This window comes from Emydura macquarii, unplaced genomic scaffold, assembly GCF_026122565.2.
Source record: "Emydura macquarii macquarii isolate MOO-44397 ecotype Brisbane River unplaced genomic scaffold, CSIRO-AGI_Emac_v2 contig_71, whole genome shotgun sequence".
Lineage (NCBI taxonomy): Eukaryota > Metazoa > Chordata > Testudines > Chelidae > Emydura > Emydura macquarii.
In genome coordinates this window covers 10371508-10389641 of record NW_027130208.1, presented here as the reverse complement: position 1 = coordinate 10389641, position 18134 = coordinate 10371508, and the positions used below count along the sequence as shown (strand labels likewise).

Below are 18134 nucleotides of genomic sequence, written 5' to 3'. Positions count from 1 at the left end.
GTGTAGGGACCTAAGGGAGGCAGTGTGGCCTAGTAGATAGCGCGCTGGACTGCGATTTAAAATACTGGCTTCTGTTCTTAGTTCTGTCATTAGCCTGCTGGACAATTCATGTCACTGTTCTGTGCCTCAATTTCCCCACCTGTAAAATGGTGATAATGACACTTCCCTTCTGTCAGAGAGCAGGATGTGGGCAGTCATGTCTAGTGGTGATAGCCATGCAGCTGCCAGAGGTGAAGTCAGGAACTGAAGCAGAGGGTCAGAACCAGAGTCGGAATAGAGACCAGAGCCAAGGGTCACAGCGAGGTTACCTCCAGTGAGGCAAGACCGGAGTAAGGCTGGGAGCAAACAGCCACTGAAGTTAATACAGCTGTAGGCAAATGCTTTTAAGTGGCCAGCAAACCGCGGCTGCTGCTGGGCTTGAGAGCTGGTCCACTGACTTCTCACCACTCAGGCAGTTAGCCAATCAGGCAGGCTACTAGAGGCCAGCTGCACTCATCAGGTTGCCCAGAGACTGGCTCTGCTGCAGGCTCAGATTCTTGAAATCTCCTTTCTACAGTGGTTTGAGGTCTACAGATGAGGGCTAGGTATAACTTGTACGAGAGCCTCGGCGCGCCACATCCTAGCGTTGCCCCCACACGTGAGGTTGCATGAGCCTCACTGAAGGGACAGGAGTGGTAGGAGCCATGGCCGTTGTCTGCCTGACATTGAAACCCCTTCCACTGTAACAAAGGCGGACATTTTGTGAAAGGACTTAGAGAGGGAACTGAACCGCACAGGGTGCTGTGGCGATAACAGCTGTATCTGTTTACAGTTTGGGGTTTGTGCAGCAAGCCCATAAGCAACGGCGAGGACATACAAGGACAAGGATCTCTGGCTTGGCGATGGCCTAGTAAGTAATGCTTCTCTGAGAGGGAGGTTTCTTTTGTGGGAGCAGAGGTCTGATGCTTTAAGGTAGGGTACCAAACTCAACGCCTGGCTAAATACATACACATAACCTGTAGGAGACTCTAACTTCTTTATGTAGGAGACTCTAACTCTGGCATGTCTCTGCTTTTGAAAGCTTAACGGTGGAACACCAACATTCCCTTCGTGGAGCTGTTTGTACGGGATTTGTGCTCTCTGGCCATGGTTACACTGCAGTAAAAGACCCGAGGCACAGCTGTGACTGGCCCTCATCTGCTGACGCAGGCTCAGGCTGAGGGGCTATAAAATGCCAGTGTAGATGTTGGGCCTTGGGCGGGAGCCCAGCCTCTGGGACCCTATGAGGAGGGAGAGACCCCGCAAGCTCAAGTCAGTTGACACAGGCCAGCCGGGGGTGTATTACTGTAGTGTACACAGACCCTTGGAGAGCATAGGAAGAAAGAGGCTGTCAAATGTTTATGATTCTCATGGTGATATTTGTTTCAATTAAACTTGAAGTCCAAGTCGGGATATAAACACTTTCCATGTCAGATTTTCTTACCTTCTAAGAAGCCACTAACTTTCTTCAATGACTACCACCTTTACGGGTCCAAAAAAAACCAAACAAGCAACCCGACATATATTCTAACCTACCTACCTATTATGGGATAGATTGCAGCCCATGCTGCACCTAAACTGCCCTCTTACTCCCCCGTGCCAGCTACCATAGAGCTCAGAGGGACAAGCAACCTCCATGGGGCCATTATATCTTCCTAGTCTACATGGTTAAGAAATGCTGGCTTCTTGGGTCTGCCCCAATGGGAACTTGTGCTCTGTCAAGTAGAGAACTGGGGCAGGATACTACCCACCCCCACCCTGAAACCAGGGGGAAACAGGAAGTAGTTTATGACTCTGAGTAACAATCTGGTTCCCATTCTGCTCCTGGAGCCGCATAGACCCAATAAGGAGCTTGTGGCAAAGCCCTGGTATAGCCCTATGAGAACATAACATCACTTTAATTACAGAGGCAAAGCCTAGCCATGCTTCTTATATTCCCGATCAAATGATTCTTAAAACAAGTTTGTTCAAACAATGGACCCAATTCTGGCCCCTTTATTCAGATTGCATAGGACAGTCCTCCAAAAGTAACCTATTGATTTCAGCGGGAGTGAGGCACAGCTCAACATCTGTAAGGTTGACAGGACTGGCCCCAATCTGTTTTTAATTATTTGTTTAAAGTACAGCACATTCTTATCACCAAAGTGCATTTTAATAATTATATTCTCTTAAATGTACAATTGGACTTATAGTAATCTACTTACGCATTATTTTCTGAAAGGTCCAAGAATCCTAAAAGCTACATTACATGTGCAAACTTACATTAATGTGTCTTCATATAAACAATCACATATATATGGTTTATTGTTTTTATTATAGAACAAAAACCATAAAAAGGTGTGTCTGAAGCTATTCGTGATTGCGCTTCACATCTGGTGGAATGTTAGTTATTACAATAACCCCTTCAGCTCCTTAAAGTGAAGCCTTCGGCTACAAATGAAAATAGGCAAAACTGTTATACTGTAAAGAGATGTTATGGTATCATATGGACGTATTAAAGTGATGCAGGGCAAATCCAGCCACCAGGGAGGAAAAAATTGCTGAACTGGAAAAATTGTACTAAATGAAACGGAAAAAAGGGTCAAAACCCACAAAACTGGATCAGATTCTCAGCCCTCATCTGGCTACTTTGTGCCACTTCAGCAATACGAACCATCACTAACACCTATTGTAGGGCAATTGTTGGATATTACAAAGCCGACATAGCAGCTCCTATAACACCCATTCCCAACTTCTGGTGGAAAAGAGGTGTAGGTAGGATAGATCCTCTGTGGGTTGCTGATGTAAGTTACAGCAGCCCTGAGGATGCTTTAATTTGTGCTGGTGTACCAGGCCAGGGCAGATTAGGCCCAGGATCCAAGAGCTATAAATGAGAGGCACCTTCCCTCCTTCCTCAGCAAAACTCTGCCTCCCCTGAGAATGTGGTTCCATTACTTGCAACACACTGGGGGTTATAGCAGGGTTTGAATGGTGAACAATTAACATGGAGAACGCTCCTCATATTTATTGTAAGCGTTTCTTGATCTAAAATTTCAAACTGGGGTATACAATTAGCTCTTTCTAATCACTTGCCTGAACTTCCATCTACTGAAAATTGTTAAACTCCAGCGACTTAATTTTACACACCCACACACACACACGCCACATTGCATTTCTACCCCATATTCTTACTGAGAATTTGTTTATAGTCAAAGTGGCTGATATTTCTGGATCACCTATACATCATAATGTTGATTTAACAGAATACCATATGACAGGCAAATTAATAATTAGGGGGAAGGTATTTGGCAGTTAGTCTCATTATGGGAAAGGTGGAATCCATAATTAACTGGTTAATATTTAAAGTTTAGAAATCTAGGTCTAGTCCCAGTCTTATCTCTAAGCATCAGGAAAAGTGGTTAAGGATAAATAAGCTAACTAGAAACATCTGCTTTTAATATTACATTTAGACATCAGCAAATCTTTATTAGCCTCCCAAAATAGTCTAAGGTTTTGTGAAACTGGAGGGGAAAAAAAGCATCGTTCTTCATTTTAACAGAGATTTTCCATTGATGATAGAAGTGGGATTCGGTGCTATTTCATTTTTAAAAAATAAATCAGGCAGTGACAACACACACTCCTTACAGAGCTCAGGCCGCTACAGGATTTCAAGCATTATCCTGTTTCACATCATCTGAATGTTACTGGAAACTTTCATTAACCTAGTCCCAGATGTTATGGGTTAAATCCTATCTTTGCTTATGCTGGTGTATTGCATCTGGAGGCATACTGGCAGCCTCCTGCACCTGCACGAACAGTGTACCTTTCCACCTCACCTGTAAGCCAGAATCCTTCCATAACGTACAAGTGAGCACTAGGATACAGCCTGATAAACCACAATTTGTGAGAAAGAGGCAAGACCAGGTCAAGACACCATAAGCAGTAAGCCAAGCCAGCAACACTGCCATCTAGCAGTGTGTATTATCAAAGCGCATTAGGTGGATCTGCACCCCTGGCAGCATCTCTGCTCACCTTCCTTGGCCTTTTGTGCACTATGGATTAAGTCCACTGTGGTGCAAAAGGCTCACACCAGGCCCTCCACACCACTTAGTTCCCAGTGTGGCAGGAACTAGAGCTGGTGGGGAGCTCTTCATGAAAGTTTGGTGGTGGTTGGCTGGTGTTTCTTTTAATCTTTATTCCTTTTGAGGGCAGTCACTCAGCCTGAGTTAGAAGAGGGACCTGAACCTGGGTCTCCCTCATCCCATGTGAGCACCCTAATCACTGGAGTATAGAGTCAGTTTCTCTGCTACTGAAGCTATTCCACCTCGTATCAAAAAAAATTAATATTCAGTGAGCCAGAGAGGTTCAAGTGGCTGCACTAAATCAATTCATGGAGGGACTTGACCCTGGTTCACCCACGTGCTAGGTAAATGCCCTAACCACCAGGCTATTCTGAAACTTAGTGTTAATAGGCTGGTAACATATCTGAAAAGGCATAGATTGAAATATACTTCCATTTTATTTTTAAAGGGCCTTTTACCCTGGAAAGTCCCTCTTTATACCATTTCATACCATATTTGTAAGAAATGGATTCAGAAAAGTTCCCCTTCTGCTGTGATTATCCCTGCCTCTCTCCTTATGTGTAGAGGAGAATACATTTTTGCAAGCCACAATAAAAACTTTATTGACATTCCAATGCTGATGCACATCTAGGACTGATGATGTGGCAACAGCAGCCTTACAACAGTTGGAAGCAATGCAGAGAAAATTAATTTCTCTCTAAACAAGAACACTTTGATCCATTTCCCTTTGGACAGAAGCATTATTTTGTTGTTCTCTTTGGGAGTCATTAAATCATTTCCAAAACTTTAGCTTTCCCCCTTTTGTTCTGTAAATAAAGGAAGTGGATCTCCCTTAAGTCATGGAAAATAACCTCACTTTAAATTGCATGCATTTCCATAATGCCTTCTTTCTGTGAATACTAATAGCTATGGTAGGTCAATAAATTCTTCTTTGCAGTGCTGTCATGTCGCTCTGAATCTTACGTGACAAATATTCTATAACTGGAAATTAAAACATCAGCTCAAAATCTTGGGAAGCCCAACAACATCTTGTTCAGCAAGCAGCCTAGCCTGCATATCTCAGTTACAGCTGTCATTCAGTCTGTTGGAACAAACAGGACTGCAGGGTCAATACTTATTCTGACTGAGTTAATGTTTTACATTTCAGATCAATGGTTTTGCATTCAGAGGCAAGACCAGGTTGTGGATTGACCCCACAAGCAAAGAATGGACATGGCGCCCACGCCAGCATAAAGCCCCCTGCTTCTCTCTCTTCCCTCCCAGTTCCAGGTCTTCTCTTCCCAACCATGTTCATTCCTCCAGTGTCCTAGACACACCCGTGCTGTTATACACTCAGGGATTTAGGTCTATGCTTCTAATCCGAATGCCCAATTTGACAGGTAATTTTCAGAGATACTGAGCCCCTGGCGTGCCAATTGACTTCAACTGGCATTGTGGATGCTCAGCACGTTGGCCAAGCACGACTTAGGCTTTGGTACCAGGATTGCTGTGCCTCAGTTTCCCCTCAGTTTCAGGGCCGGCCTCAAACCATAACAATATCCCCTGTGGGGGCTCTCTCTTTGACTAACAAAATGTAAGAAGTCTGTCGCCCCTGTGGCAGGGCTCCCAGAATCTTTTCCTTGCTTATATCAGGGTTCCTCAGTCTTCAGTCACCCTTCGATCAGAGCTCCTGGTCCATGTCATCCTTACAGCTCAGCAATGTCCCAAGTACAGCAGGAGCCTGTAGGGGAGGGTTCATGTCCCTGTTTAGAGGGTATGTTTGATGAGAAACAGGCTCTCACTTTTACACATGGTTGTGGATCTCAAATTGTGGCCATGGCGCTGAACTGCTTCTGTCCCAGCGGCAAAAGAGGCACCGTTCAAAAAAAGCAAGCGGTCGTCTCGCCATGCTAGGAGGTTCAATTGAAGACTCACAGCAAAGCTCCCTTGAAAACGTGTGCTGCGTAGACCGCTGCACAGGAAGTGGAGCTGTTAGAGTCTCTTTGTGCGCTGGTTCGCCGGTGCAGAAACAAACTGCAGACTGGCTTGGAGTGAGGGGGGCTGCAGGAAGAAAGGGGAGACCTGTACACAAACATACAGCGCTACACCCAAATAAGCCCAGGCTGTGCCACAGGGTAACGAAGCATCGGCCCACTGGGCCACTCTATTCCCTCCTAATTGTGCACTTTGGCCTGAATAAAGAGTGAATAAAAACTAAGTAATAATTTCAGGATTTGGCCAACAGTTTGGGGATCTCCCACCCGTCTCCCCCAAACCCAGATCCCACCAGGTTAAGGATAAAAACCTGAAAGTAGAATGAATCTCTTACACGTTGTGGCTTCCCCCTAAAGCAGCTGGCCACCCTTACCCTGTCCGAACCAGCCTCAACAATAACAGCCTACAGATCCAATTCCAGTTATATTTATATTAGAAAAACCTTTAGCTGCAAAGACCTGCTCTCCCCCTACACAGTGTATAACCGCCAATCCAAACCTGACTGCCCCAATACACACAGCTCTCCCCTTTACTCTTGTTGGCCTTACAATATAATAATTTCATCAGTTTCAGTCCAACCTACTAGTCTATATTTGGACCTCAGGCAGCAAATAAGAGAACTGACCTCTCCTGCCTCCAGATCCTATTTCATTGTTTTTTATTGCCTCTTATCTGATATCTTCTGTATCAAAACCACACCAGGAACGCAGCCTAGATCAGTCAGCAAGCCTTCTGCTACCTTAATAAAGCATCAATATCTATTATCCTCAGCATAACAATGAAATCCAATAGCACGTTAAAATAATTAGCCACAGTGCACAGCCTTGTCTTGCTCCCTCTTTCAGTGGAAACCCCCCCGGTTTGCACATTTTGCACTTCCTGAGTCTTACCACTTTGCTGGGAAAGAGCAAGGTACCAAATGGCCAGTCGATGAGTCATGTGCTTGTTTGAAATCTACAAACCCTATGAATCTCTCTCATCTCACTTAGTTATGTTTTCAGTCAGTTCTATTGAAAACGTTTAATAATCACTGCCTTTCTGACGGCCAACTCGGCCTTTGCACAACACCCACTCTCCGGGCTCTGTCTCGCTGTACAGTAATTTTGGAAGAATATTTTTTTGTTTTTTGGCAGGCTGAGGAATCAGATGCCTCTTGATTGAGGGGGCTACAGTCCTGTGTGTCACATTATCTGGGGGGAGATGGATTGCTTTCTCCAGTTCATTAGGATTTAATCCTATACTGCTGGCGTTTTTGTGTAGATGGAACCTATTTCTAGCAATGTCACCTCAATATTTCGGTCATTCAGTGTAGAAGCATTTCAGTCAGACAGGATGAAATCCTCTGCTTTTCTTAGTTTCTTATCTAGCATGTGGCCTTTCAAATCTTCTGTATTATCCAGACACTGCCTAGGTTTTGTTGGGGTTTTTTTTTTTCTATTTAAAAAAAAAATCTAATGCTTTTCAAGGGTGTGATTATGCTTTTGAGCTGACAGTTCCATTAGAGTCCTATACTGCGCTAGTCTCCTTCTGCGAGGTGCTGAAAGACCTCCGTTCCCATCAAAGTCAATAGGAATTAATGGCACTCAGCACCAGCAGGCACTGGCTCCTAGTCATAGCACCAAGAAAGATAGAATGCATCTGCTAGAGGTTCTTTAGCTTTCTCAGAGAACTGGAGACCCTCAGACTGTCATAGGATATGATTAAAGAAGCTTTAAAGCATCTACGAATAAGCAGGAACATAAGCTCACAGATATGAGCACTGAGGAGTAAGAAGGTCTTTAAAATACTATAGAAAGGGATGCGATGATATGAAGATCAAAGGACTAACTGCTTTGCTCTACCTAAAGTGGTTAGCAATGTGATTTCAGCTACACAAAATTAACGTGCCCTTTTATCTCTACAACAAAGGGCATCTGTAAGCATCAGCACTGTGTGACGGGTATATGGGAATACAATACTCAATTATTGCTAGCAGATTACTTGGGTTGAGCTGAATTGTCTGCTTGTATAAATGAGCAAAACTCCACTGAAGTCAATGGAGCGTCACCCTTTCACAGCAGTAGAAAATTTAGCCCATGCTGTCTATACATGAATTTGTGGGTTTTTAGATATATAAAAGAAAAAAAGTGTTTAGAGAGAGAGAGATATTTTCCACAAATAAAAAAAACCCACCACCACTTAGATGTAGGTTCCAAAATGGAAGCGTGGTGTCATTATACCCATTTTACAGATGGGTGAAACAACTTACTCAGTATAACTGCTTACAGACAGTTTTACAGGAATGGGCAACTTTATGTCTACAGCTCACCTTGTTCTGGCTTCTAGTGATCAACACTCTCCCTCTTCATTATTAAGAGCTTAGTTCAAGGAGCCATTTTCCCGACCTGGGACTCGGAAAAATCTTCAATTTTATTATGAATCTTGCAATATTTGGTGCTTTTTCTTAAAGCCCCAAGTTATGAAGACCTGCGATTACATGAGAATCCTGGCTTTCTTTTTTGAAAAGGTGAATCATAAAATTCTCAACTTTTTTTTAATCCCATATTTTTGAGGCCCAGCTCATGATTTTTGAACGCTTGGAGTTGGCAGTACTGAAGATCTAACCCTAAAAGCAGTGGAGCCTGCTCCTATGAGAAGACACTGGAGCTGGGTTCGCCTTACAGAGATTGATGAATAGACTGCACCCCTTGCCACATATTAGTAGCAGACTTATTCCAAATGTGCCCATCCCCCACCACATCAAAACTATGCTCTCACAGGTCCCCAGCCTCTGTTTGCCAGAAGCCGGGAATGGGTGACAGGGGATGGACCACTTGATGATTACCTGTTCTGTTTATTCCCTCAGAAGCACCTGGCACTGGCCACTGTCAGAAGACAGGATACTGGGCTAGATGGACCACTGGTCTGACCCAGTATGGCCACTCTTATGTTCTTACATATTTAGACAATACAGCAAGGAAATTAGCACCAAGCACAGAATATATGATGCCAAATGGTTCACTCCCCTTTCAACCAAACACTGGTAGGAAAAAACCACATGCCAAGAGAAAACACCTCCATTCACAAAGTACATTTTCTTTTCTAGTTCTCCTCACTCTCAGACTCAGCTACACTTTCCTAGACTGTCTGCAAAGGGGACTGAATGGAACACACGTTGTTAACAGTAAATGCAAAATAAACCAAGTATCACTATATATTATTGCAGTAATGTAGTAATCCTTACAGAGGGTTCTCTCTCACATATACAGCACGTAACTATGCTGGTGTATTTTTTCGAGTAGTAAAAAATCAAATTATTTCTCAATATTCCCTATATTTACATGAGGTAAAATAAATATCAGTGAGGAGGGAGAGGAATTACTGACTGATTTTGTTTAATATTTAAAACCCAATTTTTGAAGGAAACTCAGTCTGGTCTCTAAGAACCCAGCCAACTGCAAACACTTCTGCACGTGCTTAACTTTACACATGAGTCATTCTGTTGAGCTCGATGGACGACTCTTAGACTTTAAGGCCAGAGGGATCACCAGGATCATCTCCTCTGACCTCATGAATGATGCAGTCCACCACAGAACCTCACCAGCAATTCTTGCGTCAAGCCCATAACTGCTTTTTGAGCTAGAGGGTGTCTTTTAGGAAGACGTTAGGGTTATGCTGACACAGCCTGTGGCAGCCTGCAGCAGCGAGCCTCCTAGCCCGGGTCAACAGACTTGGGTTTGTGGGTGTTGGAGGCCCTGTGCAATTTAGAGTTGCCTGACCACTATCCTACAGGCCTAGCATAGCTTCAGTTGCTTGCTTGGCTACTTTGACCCCTGTAGCATGACATCTTCCGGTTGGCCGAGATAAATAGGACTACTAAGTAACCTTGCAGATGTCTCAGTTTCTGCTTACCAGGGTACATAACGAAACAAAATACACAACATGTACGCTTGCAGCTGCACATAGATAACGGCGATGGGAACAACAATAGATAACGGTGATTGAACGTCTGGGGGTACACTTTTTCACTGCAAAGGGGCACATTTTTCAACCGCCCCCTCCTATCACCAGATGTTGTTTTAACAACCCCAATGACCATCATAAAAATAAAATGCAATCAAAAATAAAAACCCAATATAAATTAGCATATATAATAATAAAATATGATTAAATGTAAATTATTTATTTTAAAAAGTATAAAAAGTGACCGCTTAAACAAAGGGGTGCGCTCCTTCAATACCTGACTTCAGGGAACGCTCTAAAAATAACTGTGTAGGCAGTGCTTGTGAAGTTGCGGCTCAGGCTGGAGCTCAGGCGCTGATACCTCAGGGCGGGGTCTCGCTGACACAGGCTGTGCAGACATATCCTAGGACTTACTTTAAAAAGTTTAAGTGGTAGAAAAATCTACCACATCCCTTGGTAAATGGCTCTAATTGTTAACTACTCTCACTGTTAAAACAGGGTGCCTTATTTCTAGCTTCCACTTCCAGCCCCTGGATCCCACTATGCTTTTGCCTGCTCAATTAAAGTTCTTCATGTAGGAACTTATAAGCCATGATCAAGTCACATTTTAACCTTTAAATAGATTGAGCGGCTTAAATCTCTCACTGCAACCAGGTTTTCCAGATCCCAAAACATTCTTGTAGCTCTTTTCTTACTCATGTGTAGAAAGTTTCTCCTATGCATACGTTTTTGGAGGAGGGTACAGGGCATGAACAGTTAATGGCAGGACTGGCCCAGAAGGGATGGATCTAGTGCTCCTCCCCTTTGTCCTTAGCTGGGAGTGCTGCTACTCCAAGCTGGAAGGGTGGATTCCTTCATCCTCTGCCCTCCACTCATCTGTTCAGCATCTGTTCCAGTTATTCAGGCCAGGCACTGAGCAGAGGATTTGGGCCCACTCACATGGGTCATAAACACCTAAATATACAAGAACAGCAGGATCCAAGCATCCAATATGCTTTAAAATTGACAGAGAATCCAAAACAAACCAAGCAGGAAGAAGAGGTCAATAAAGTTGCAGTAAGGAGAAAATTAGGATTGTTCTTAAGCCACATACTTCTTCCAGTACAAGTAATAAAAGGTAGCCACATAGCCAAATAGCTATCCTACGAGTCATGTCAGACTGGTCATTTTTTCCATGGCTAAATCTTCCCAGATTTCTGTAAACTATCTGGCCAGTGTGGGAGTATTAGCTTTCCTCCTGTTACAGTGATGCAGCTAGAAATGAGGAATGTAGAAACTCATTCTGACCAACTTTGGAAAAAGAACCAGCAACTCCTAAGAAAGCTAACGCGGGAGTTTTAACACAATAGATGCTTTTGAACTTGTACCTTCTCTACACACAAATGTTGTGCCACTTTAACATGCCGGTATATTGAAAGCAGTACCATACCCTTGTGTGGATGGAGCTATCCTGATATAAATGTACTTATATTGGTAGAGCCTGTTCTAATACGGGAAGAGGAATAAGTGATGCAGATATAAGCACCTTTATACTGATATAACTGCAGCCACACTAGGAATTGTATGGGTATAACTATTTTAGTAAAAAAAATTACGCCCTAACCAAAAGAGTTACAAAATGTGTGTGTAGATCAGCCCTTAGCTTATGATGGGTTTCTACCAGAAGCAAAAATCCTTTAAAATCTTCATTCTTCTACCAAAAGTAGCTGCTTTGGCCCAGCTGCTCACATTGGTCCAGACTTTGATACCCCGATTCATTCTGGGTAACACCATACGCCAAAAAAAGAGTCCCATTCACTTACATGGGACATCTTGTGAAGCATAGTTCTCAGGTGAGTAAAGTTAGCATAATCTCAGTGGAGGGGCTCTGCTTATGGAATGAACTTCATGTGGAGATCAGGTGAATACAGAATCTGAACATCTCTAGGAAACAGCAAAACAAGAATGAAATTCACCACACTGTCCCCCTTTCTATCTCTGAACCCCTACCCCCGCCCATCCCTCACACAAAGGAAGATCTGCGTTCTAGTCCAATTTTGTCACAAACATCCTGAGTGACACTGAGCAAGTCTGGGCCTCAGTTCCCCATCCGCAAAATGGAGATAATAATATTAGTTATTATTCATAATTAATGGTATTGTAATATCACCTAGAAGTGCCAGTCCTGGGCCGGAACCCTTGTAACTACACATTGCACAAACACTGAACAAAAAGACAATACCTGTCCCCAAAGACTTTACAATGTAAGTAGTAATACTTCCTCCTGGTCTTTGTCTGCCTCATCTATTCAGATTGTAAACTCCTCAGATTATGCACTGCCTCTTGTTGTATGTGTATAATGCTTAGGACAAAGAAGCCCCAACTTCACTTTAGGCTTTTAGGAGCTACCATAATCTAAATAAATAAATAAACAGGAAGAAGATGGAAAGGACACCTAATCTATCTTAAAATCCAAGTTAGACATATCTAGGCTTTAAAACATTCAGAAATTAATGTGAAAAATGTCAAATCTACATTATAAATGGCCAAATGATCCAATGCTGTCAAAGATTTTTGTGGTACCAGAAGAAGAGAGCTTTAAATTGTGGTGCTAGAAAACAGACATCAGCCCTTCCTTATCTTTTTTCTTACTATGTCTAAATATTGCTAACTTTAAATATGAGAAAACAGCAATCAGAATAATCAGAAACATAAAATTTAGTCTGGGCAGCATATTGATATTTAGAATGTTGGTATGAGCTATTCAGGGGAAAAAATAAGCCATTTTCAATCATCCAGATCCTTAATTATAGCATCCAGGAATGGAGAATAGTTAAGTTTAAAAGCTGATCTTACAAAACAGAGAAATTAATTTTTTCAGATTGTTGTCTGGCTCCATACATAACATCTAGATGCTTTTTTCCTTCTAATTTTTCTTGGATTATATGGTACCTGGCATCATTAAATTCAGATAAATGATCCAGTGAAAATAAAACTTTACATTGGTCTGATATACTTAATCTGTATTCTTCTGTCTGCTCAGGAGTGGGGGAATAAAAGCTTTCTGGTATGTAGGTTCAAAGAAATGGACCTTTCACCAGACTTGAACAGTTGTCTTGGGAATGCAGATTTATGAAAATTGATAGCCTACCTTTGTGTGCTGGAACAATGTGCCTTTCTTTTCCATGTTTGTCCCCGACTATATAAATGAATCAGAACTTCTTCAGAAAACTTTTTTAATTAATAAAGGATACCTTGCAGCCTCAATGTTATGTCTCTGAAAAACCTCTTTTTTGACACAGTCAAGGAGGAAGATGTATAGACTTCAGATTCAATTTAACATGGAGATTAAGGGTCAAAGTGTAGTTTTCCTACTTGGAATTCAAATAATCAGAAAAACAGAAGGCAAAATTAAGCATGTGTATGTCTCGGTGCTATCAACAGTAGGGATGCAGCAGGAATGCCTCAAATGAACCTGGACTAGTGAATATGAACATAGAGCATTTGAGAGACTCTGATGTATATTTTATAGATAGGCTGTGTTTTAAAATAAAAATATAATCCTACTATATGCACTTTCTGAGTCAGACAGTGTCGGTAACTACAGCTAATGGTCACGATTCTCAGGGTCACGGAGAACTCTTTACACCTCTCTGGGTATGTCTACACTACACCTCCCCAGGCCAGGTGGACAGACGTGCACTAGTGGGGCTTGAGCTAGTTCGCTAAAGATAGCAGTATGAACTTGGCAGCTTGGGATCTCAACCCTTAGGGGGTCGAGTGGGCTTGAGACCCGAGCTGCAGCCTGAGCAGCAATGTCCCCAGTGCTATTTTTTGTGTACTAGTTCACGCCCCGCTAGCATGAGTCCATCTGTCTGGGCTGGAAGGCTCACTCCCAGTTGCAGTGTAGATGTAGCCCCCGACAGTAAAACTAAAATGAAATGCACATTCCAAAAGCTCCCCGCCCCCCCAAACAGTGAGGGCACAAGCAGGAGGAGTAGGAGCGCAGCGCAGCGCAGCGCAGCGCAGCGCAGCTTTAAGGCCCATTTACAGAGAGGGGAGAGTGGGGGAAGCCAGTGCAGCTAAAGTAGCAGCACATTCTCGTGGGCTGGGAAGTGAGTATCAGGATGGATGTCTTTATGGAAGTCATAATTTTCTTTCTGGAAGTCGTGTCCCTTGCACTAAACTGTATATCACACACATCTGTAATTTTCTTACCATTTATTGTGATTGTTCTTTCTTGGGGGGGGGGGGGAAACCCTGAAGACTCCAATGAAAAGATTATGTGCCTTATTCTTTTCTTACTTACACCAGGTTTTACTCCTGTGCAACTTCATTGACTTCAACAGAGTTGATTGACACTAACAAAAGTGAGAAGAGAATCAGGCCCCTGTGTGTTAATATGAAGTACAGGGAGTGAAATGTTTTAGAGCTGTCAGTGACTTGCAGATTATTTAGTTATATTGGATGCTGCTTAAAATAAGGCCACTGTATCTGAAAAGAAGGGGCTTCTTCTTTACTCTGTGCTGGTTGCACCTCATTTTTGTTTCTTGGCAAAGTCACATGGGAAAGGTGAGCTACAGCAGAGTGTATATCAGCAGTGACTATAAATACAGAAAATAAGCAGCAGCTGAGATAATACAAAATATCTCAAGTCCACCCTATTTGCATACCCTCATCACAAGGAGACTTCTATTTACACCCATACAAGACAGTGCTACCTTAACATTTTTTCCATAAAAATTTAAAGACTTCATTGATGGAATTTTTAAAGACTTTTCTTTTAACTACTGTACTTCACATAGCTTCTGGTCATGTATGTTCACATATATTTTTAATCATATCTGATGTTTATGCTTTACCTTATCCAGACCCTTCCTGTATGCATAATTCATTCCTGTAAAGCCAAACATATCAACTTTTAGAAACATTTCCCATAATTCTGGTGATGGAGCCTCCGTGTGGCTTTCCTGGTTTTGCAGTTTGAGGCTATAAGATGGTACAAACACTCAAAAAAAGCATTTGTCTGCTCCCACATCACTCAACTCTATCCAGCTCAGGTTTATATACTGCCACTCATTACTAGAATATCTCATCATCTTCCAGGTAAAACCAGTTAGCAACAGCAAAATTCTGTAGTGGATTTCATGGGGTCAATGGGTCTTCACCCTTCTCAGTATAAAGAAACTCATCTTGGGGTGGTTGTGGGTTGATGGGCTGATTGTGTTTGTTGTGTGGGAGAAGAAAACAGGCAGAAGGGGTGTCTGTGGAATGTCAGCCTTGTTAAGGATTTATTAAGGAGGAAGTCGATCTATTTTATCTTAGGTTTTATGCTGCCTCCGTATGGCAGCCCTATTCTGACTAGTACGAGTTGCAGAGGAGGCAGTCACACCCTTCTACCTGGATAGAGAGCCCTGCATTAGTGAAAGCAAAGTCAGGTATATCTGTGCATCTTTCCCAGCCTAACACCTGCACGGACATGTGTGAGAATTTGCACACAACATTAAGGGAGCATATTAACCTTAACACAGAAATAAACCTAGTTCTGGTTTATACCTGCCTGTACTCTGATAAGAATTTTCCAAGTCCTTTCTCCATTGTCTAGAGAAATTCCTCCTGTTATCAGAAACATGATTTCTCAACTCTACATGCAGTAAACCATGAAAATTCTGGAACGGTTTGTATCAATAATAAACAAATGAATAATACCTAGTTCTTCTGCAGCATGCTTTCATTAATAGATCTCAAAGTGCTTTACAAAACAGGCTAGTGTCATTAAACCCCTTTGACAGATGGGGAAACTGAGACACGGGGCAGTGATGTGACCTGCTCAAGATCACCCAGCATGCCAATAGCAATGCCAGGAACAGAATCCGGGTCTTCTGAGTTCCAGTCAGTACTCTGTTCACTATGCTGCACTGCCTGAAGCAGCATCTTCACCCAGAAGCTACTTAGGTAGGTTTTCAGAGCATCATGCTTTAGATGCTACAGTGATGGATGCAAATGAAACACTTAAGACACACAGCTAAGTAACAAGATCGCTTGATGCATAGCATATATCCTGTGGGAGGGTGACCATCTGGATGAACATGGTCATATGTCAGATGTCCTCCAAAATATAAAGCATCAGGAAGAATGAAGTCACAATTTCTCTCCACTAATCTCCCTTTGTTTCACCTATGAGTCAACCAAAGCTTTATTTCAAGTTACTCATATTTGTGGGTAACATGGTTCTGTGCACAATCTGTGTAACACAGAAGGACATGGAACATCTGGCAGTGATATGTGTGTGATTATAGGTCACATCAGTGCTTTGGCACCTAAGCACAATTTGAGAATCTTTCCCCTTTCCCATGAGAAGTCACAATCAGCAATTATATACAGCCGCCAGCCCCGTACATTAAGGAAGAAAGAAAATGTAAAGAAGCCAAACATAGTGTTCAAACAAGATAGGAAAAAATAAATGTAAATAAGGCTATCATGGCCTGACAAATCTGCAAAAATGCCTGTCTGTCTGACTACCATCCACAGGCATGCAATTCTTCTAACCAAGGTCCTGCTGACTATTCACTGTAATTACAGTAGCTCTTCGCAGCTTTCTTCCATAAGGTAGTAAGGGCCAGATTTCAATGGAAGTTAGACACTGAAATATCTTTACAAATCTGGCCTTAAGACCTTTAAAATAAGAGTGTGCATGTGACCTTGTCAGCATGTTTTAATGATCCACAATTCCCCAATTACTAGCTAGTTTACTTCATTTTCTATATTCATTTTAAACATCTTTACAATGCAAGGAACTATGATGTCATTTTCCAGACTCCTCCCTGCTTGAGCATGTGATGCTTCTACATTTAGAAAACTCCTAAATGACTTTTACTGAGAGACATAGGGAGCATTCCTGCAGCCCTTACTCAAGCAACATTTTCTGACTTTGCCTGAGTCTGTAATTCAGTTTTCAGCCCATGTCACCATTCAAATATTTACAAGTGCTACAGCATTTCCTAATGTTGTCTTGCTGAGGACAGCACACACAAAAAAATCAACACCCAGCAGCTACAGGGTCTACATACAGTGTGATATGCTGCAGGTTATGCAGAAAAGAAAATTCCACTGAAAAGTTCAGCTAGTTTCTACAGCAATCTGTAAATTGAGAAATGATACCATAGACTGATACTTGATTCTTAACATGTAAAAATCTGGAAAGGATTTGTTTATGTTCTGTTGCAATAGCGTTCTGCACAATGATTGGACTCAGAGACGTGTTGTTAAAGTTAGCGTCAGAAGGATAGCTCAAAACCTAAAGATCCTCAGAAGCGGCAGAGGTAGAAAAAAATGTCACTTTGTCAAAGACCAATGAGTTGATGAGCAGGACTAAACCTTTTAGATGCAAGCAACATGAGAGGGGGAGGCTGCATTTGTAACATTTGTGTTTCCCTTTTTACAGTATATTTGTTAATGCAGCTTTCCAGGCCAGACGAAGCGAGTTAGAGGTATTTTCTCACAGTGTAAGCTAATGTTCTCAAGCTGTTGGCCTTTCCAGGGTGTGCATGGACAAATTCCACAGTAACATCTGATGATAAGATCAGACAGTAGTAGAAGGGAAACATGTTTAAATCATATTTACAACATGTCCCCTCCAGGCCAGCTAAAAAATGATCCTTTTTAGAACCATACATACTTGCAGGGTTTTATTCCAGTTAAAGTTAATGTTAGTTCTTCACTATCAGCCAAATCCTGAAGTCCTTACTCAGAAAAACCTGGCACCGAAGGCACTGGGATCTTTGCCTGAATAGGGAGAACTGAGTAACGGCGTCCAAAAGAAGTTTTTCCTGAGTGATTTGATTTGCCTGACTGAACCTAAAACCAGCACATTTTACACCTACTTTAAAGGGACAATGACGCTTTTTAAAAGAAAAAAAAGAAATGTTTTCAGGATAAAAAAATTCTAAATTAATGTTTGGGTTTTTAATGTAAACTTTCCACTCACCAGCCTGTCCAGGGCACACATTTCCCATGGCACTTGTGCCTGCAGCATCTATGCCCTGCTGAACACTGAATCCTGCAGGGAGACTGCAGGAGTTCACCTGAAGTTTGTCCTCCCAGCCACAGAGGACTGCAATGCTACCAGCTCTTCAGGAAGCTTCTCGTCCCCAACTCTCC

General features: G+C 42.3%; 1 long non-coding RNA gene across 4 annotated transcripts in view; it reads right to left on the bottom strand.

Annotated features, from left to right (window-relative positions):
- Nucleotides 1–18134, bottom strand: part of LOC137149144 (uncharacterized) — a 375061-nt gene that overhangs the window by 74011 nt on the left and 282916 nt on the right. The gene's annotated exons all lie outside the window — the stretch shown is intronic.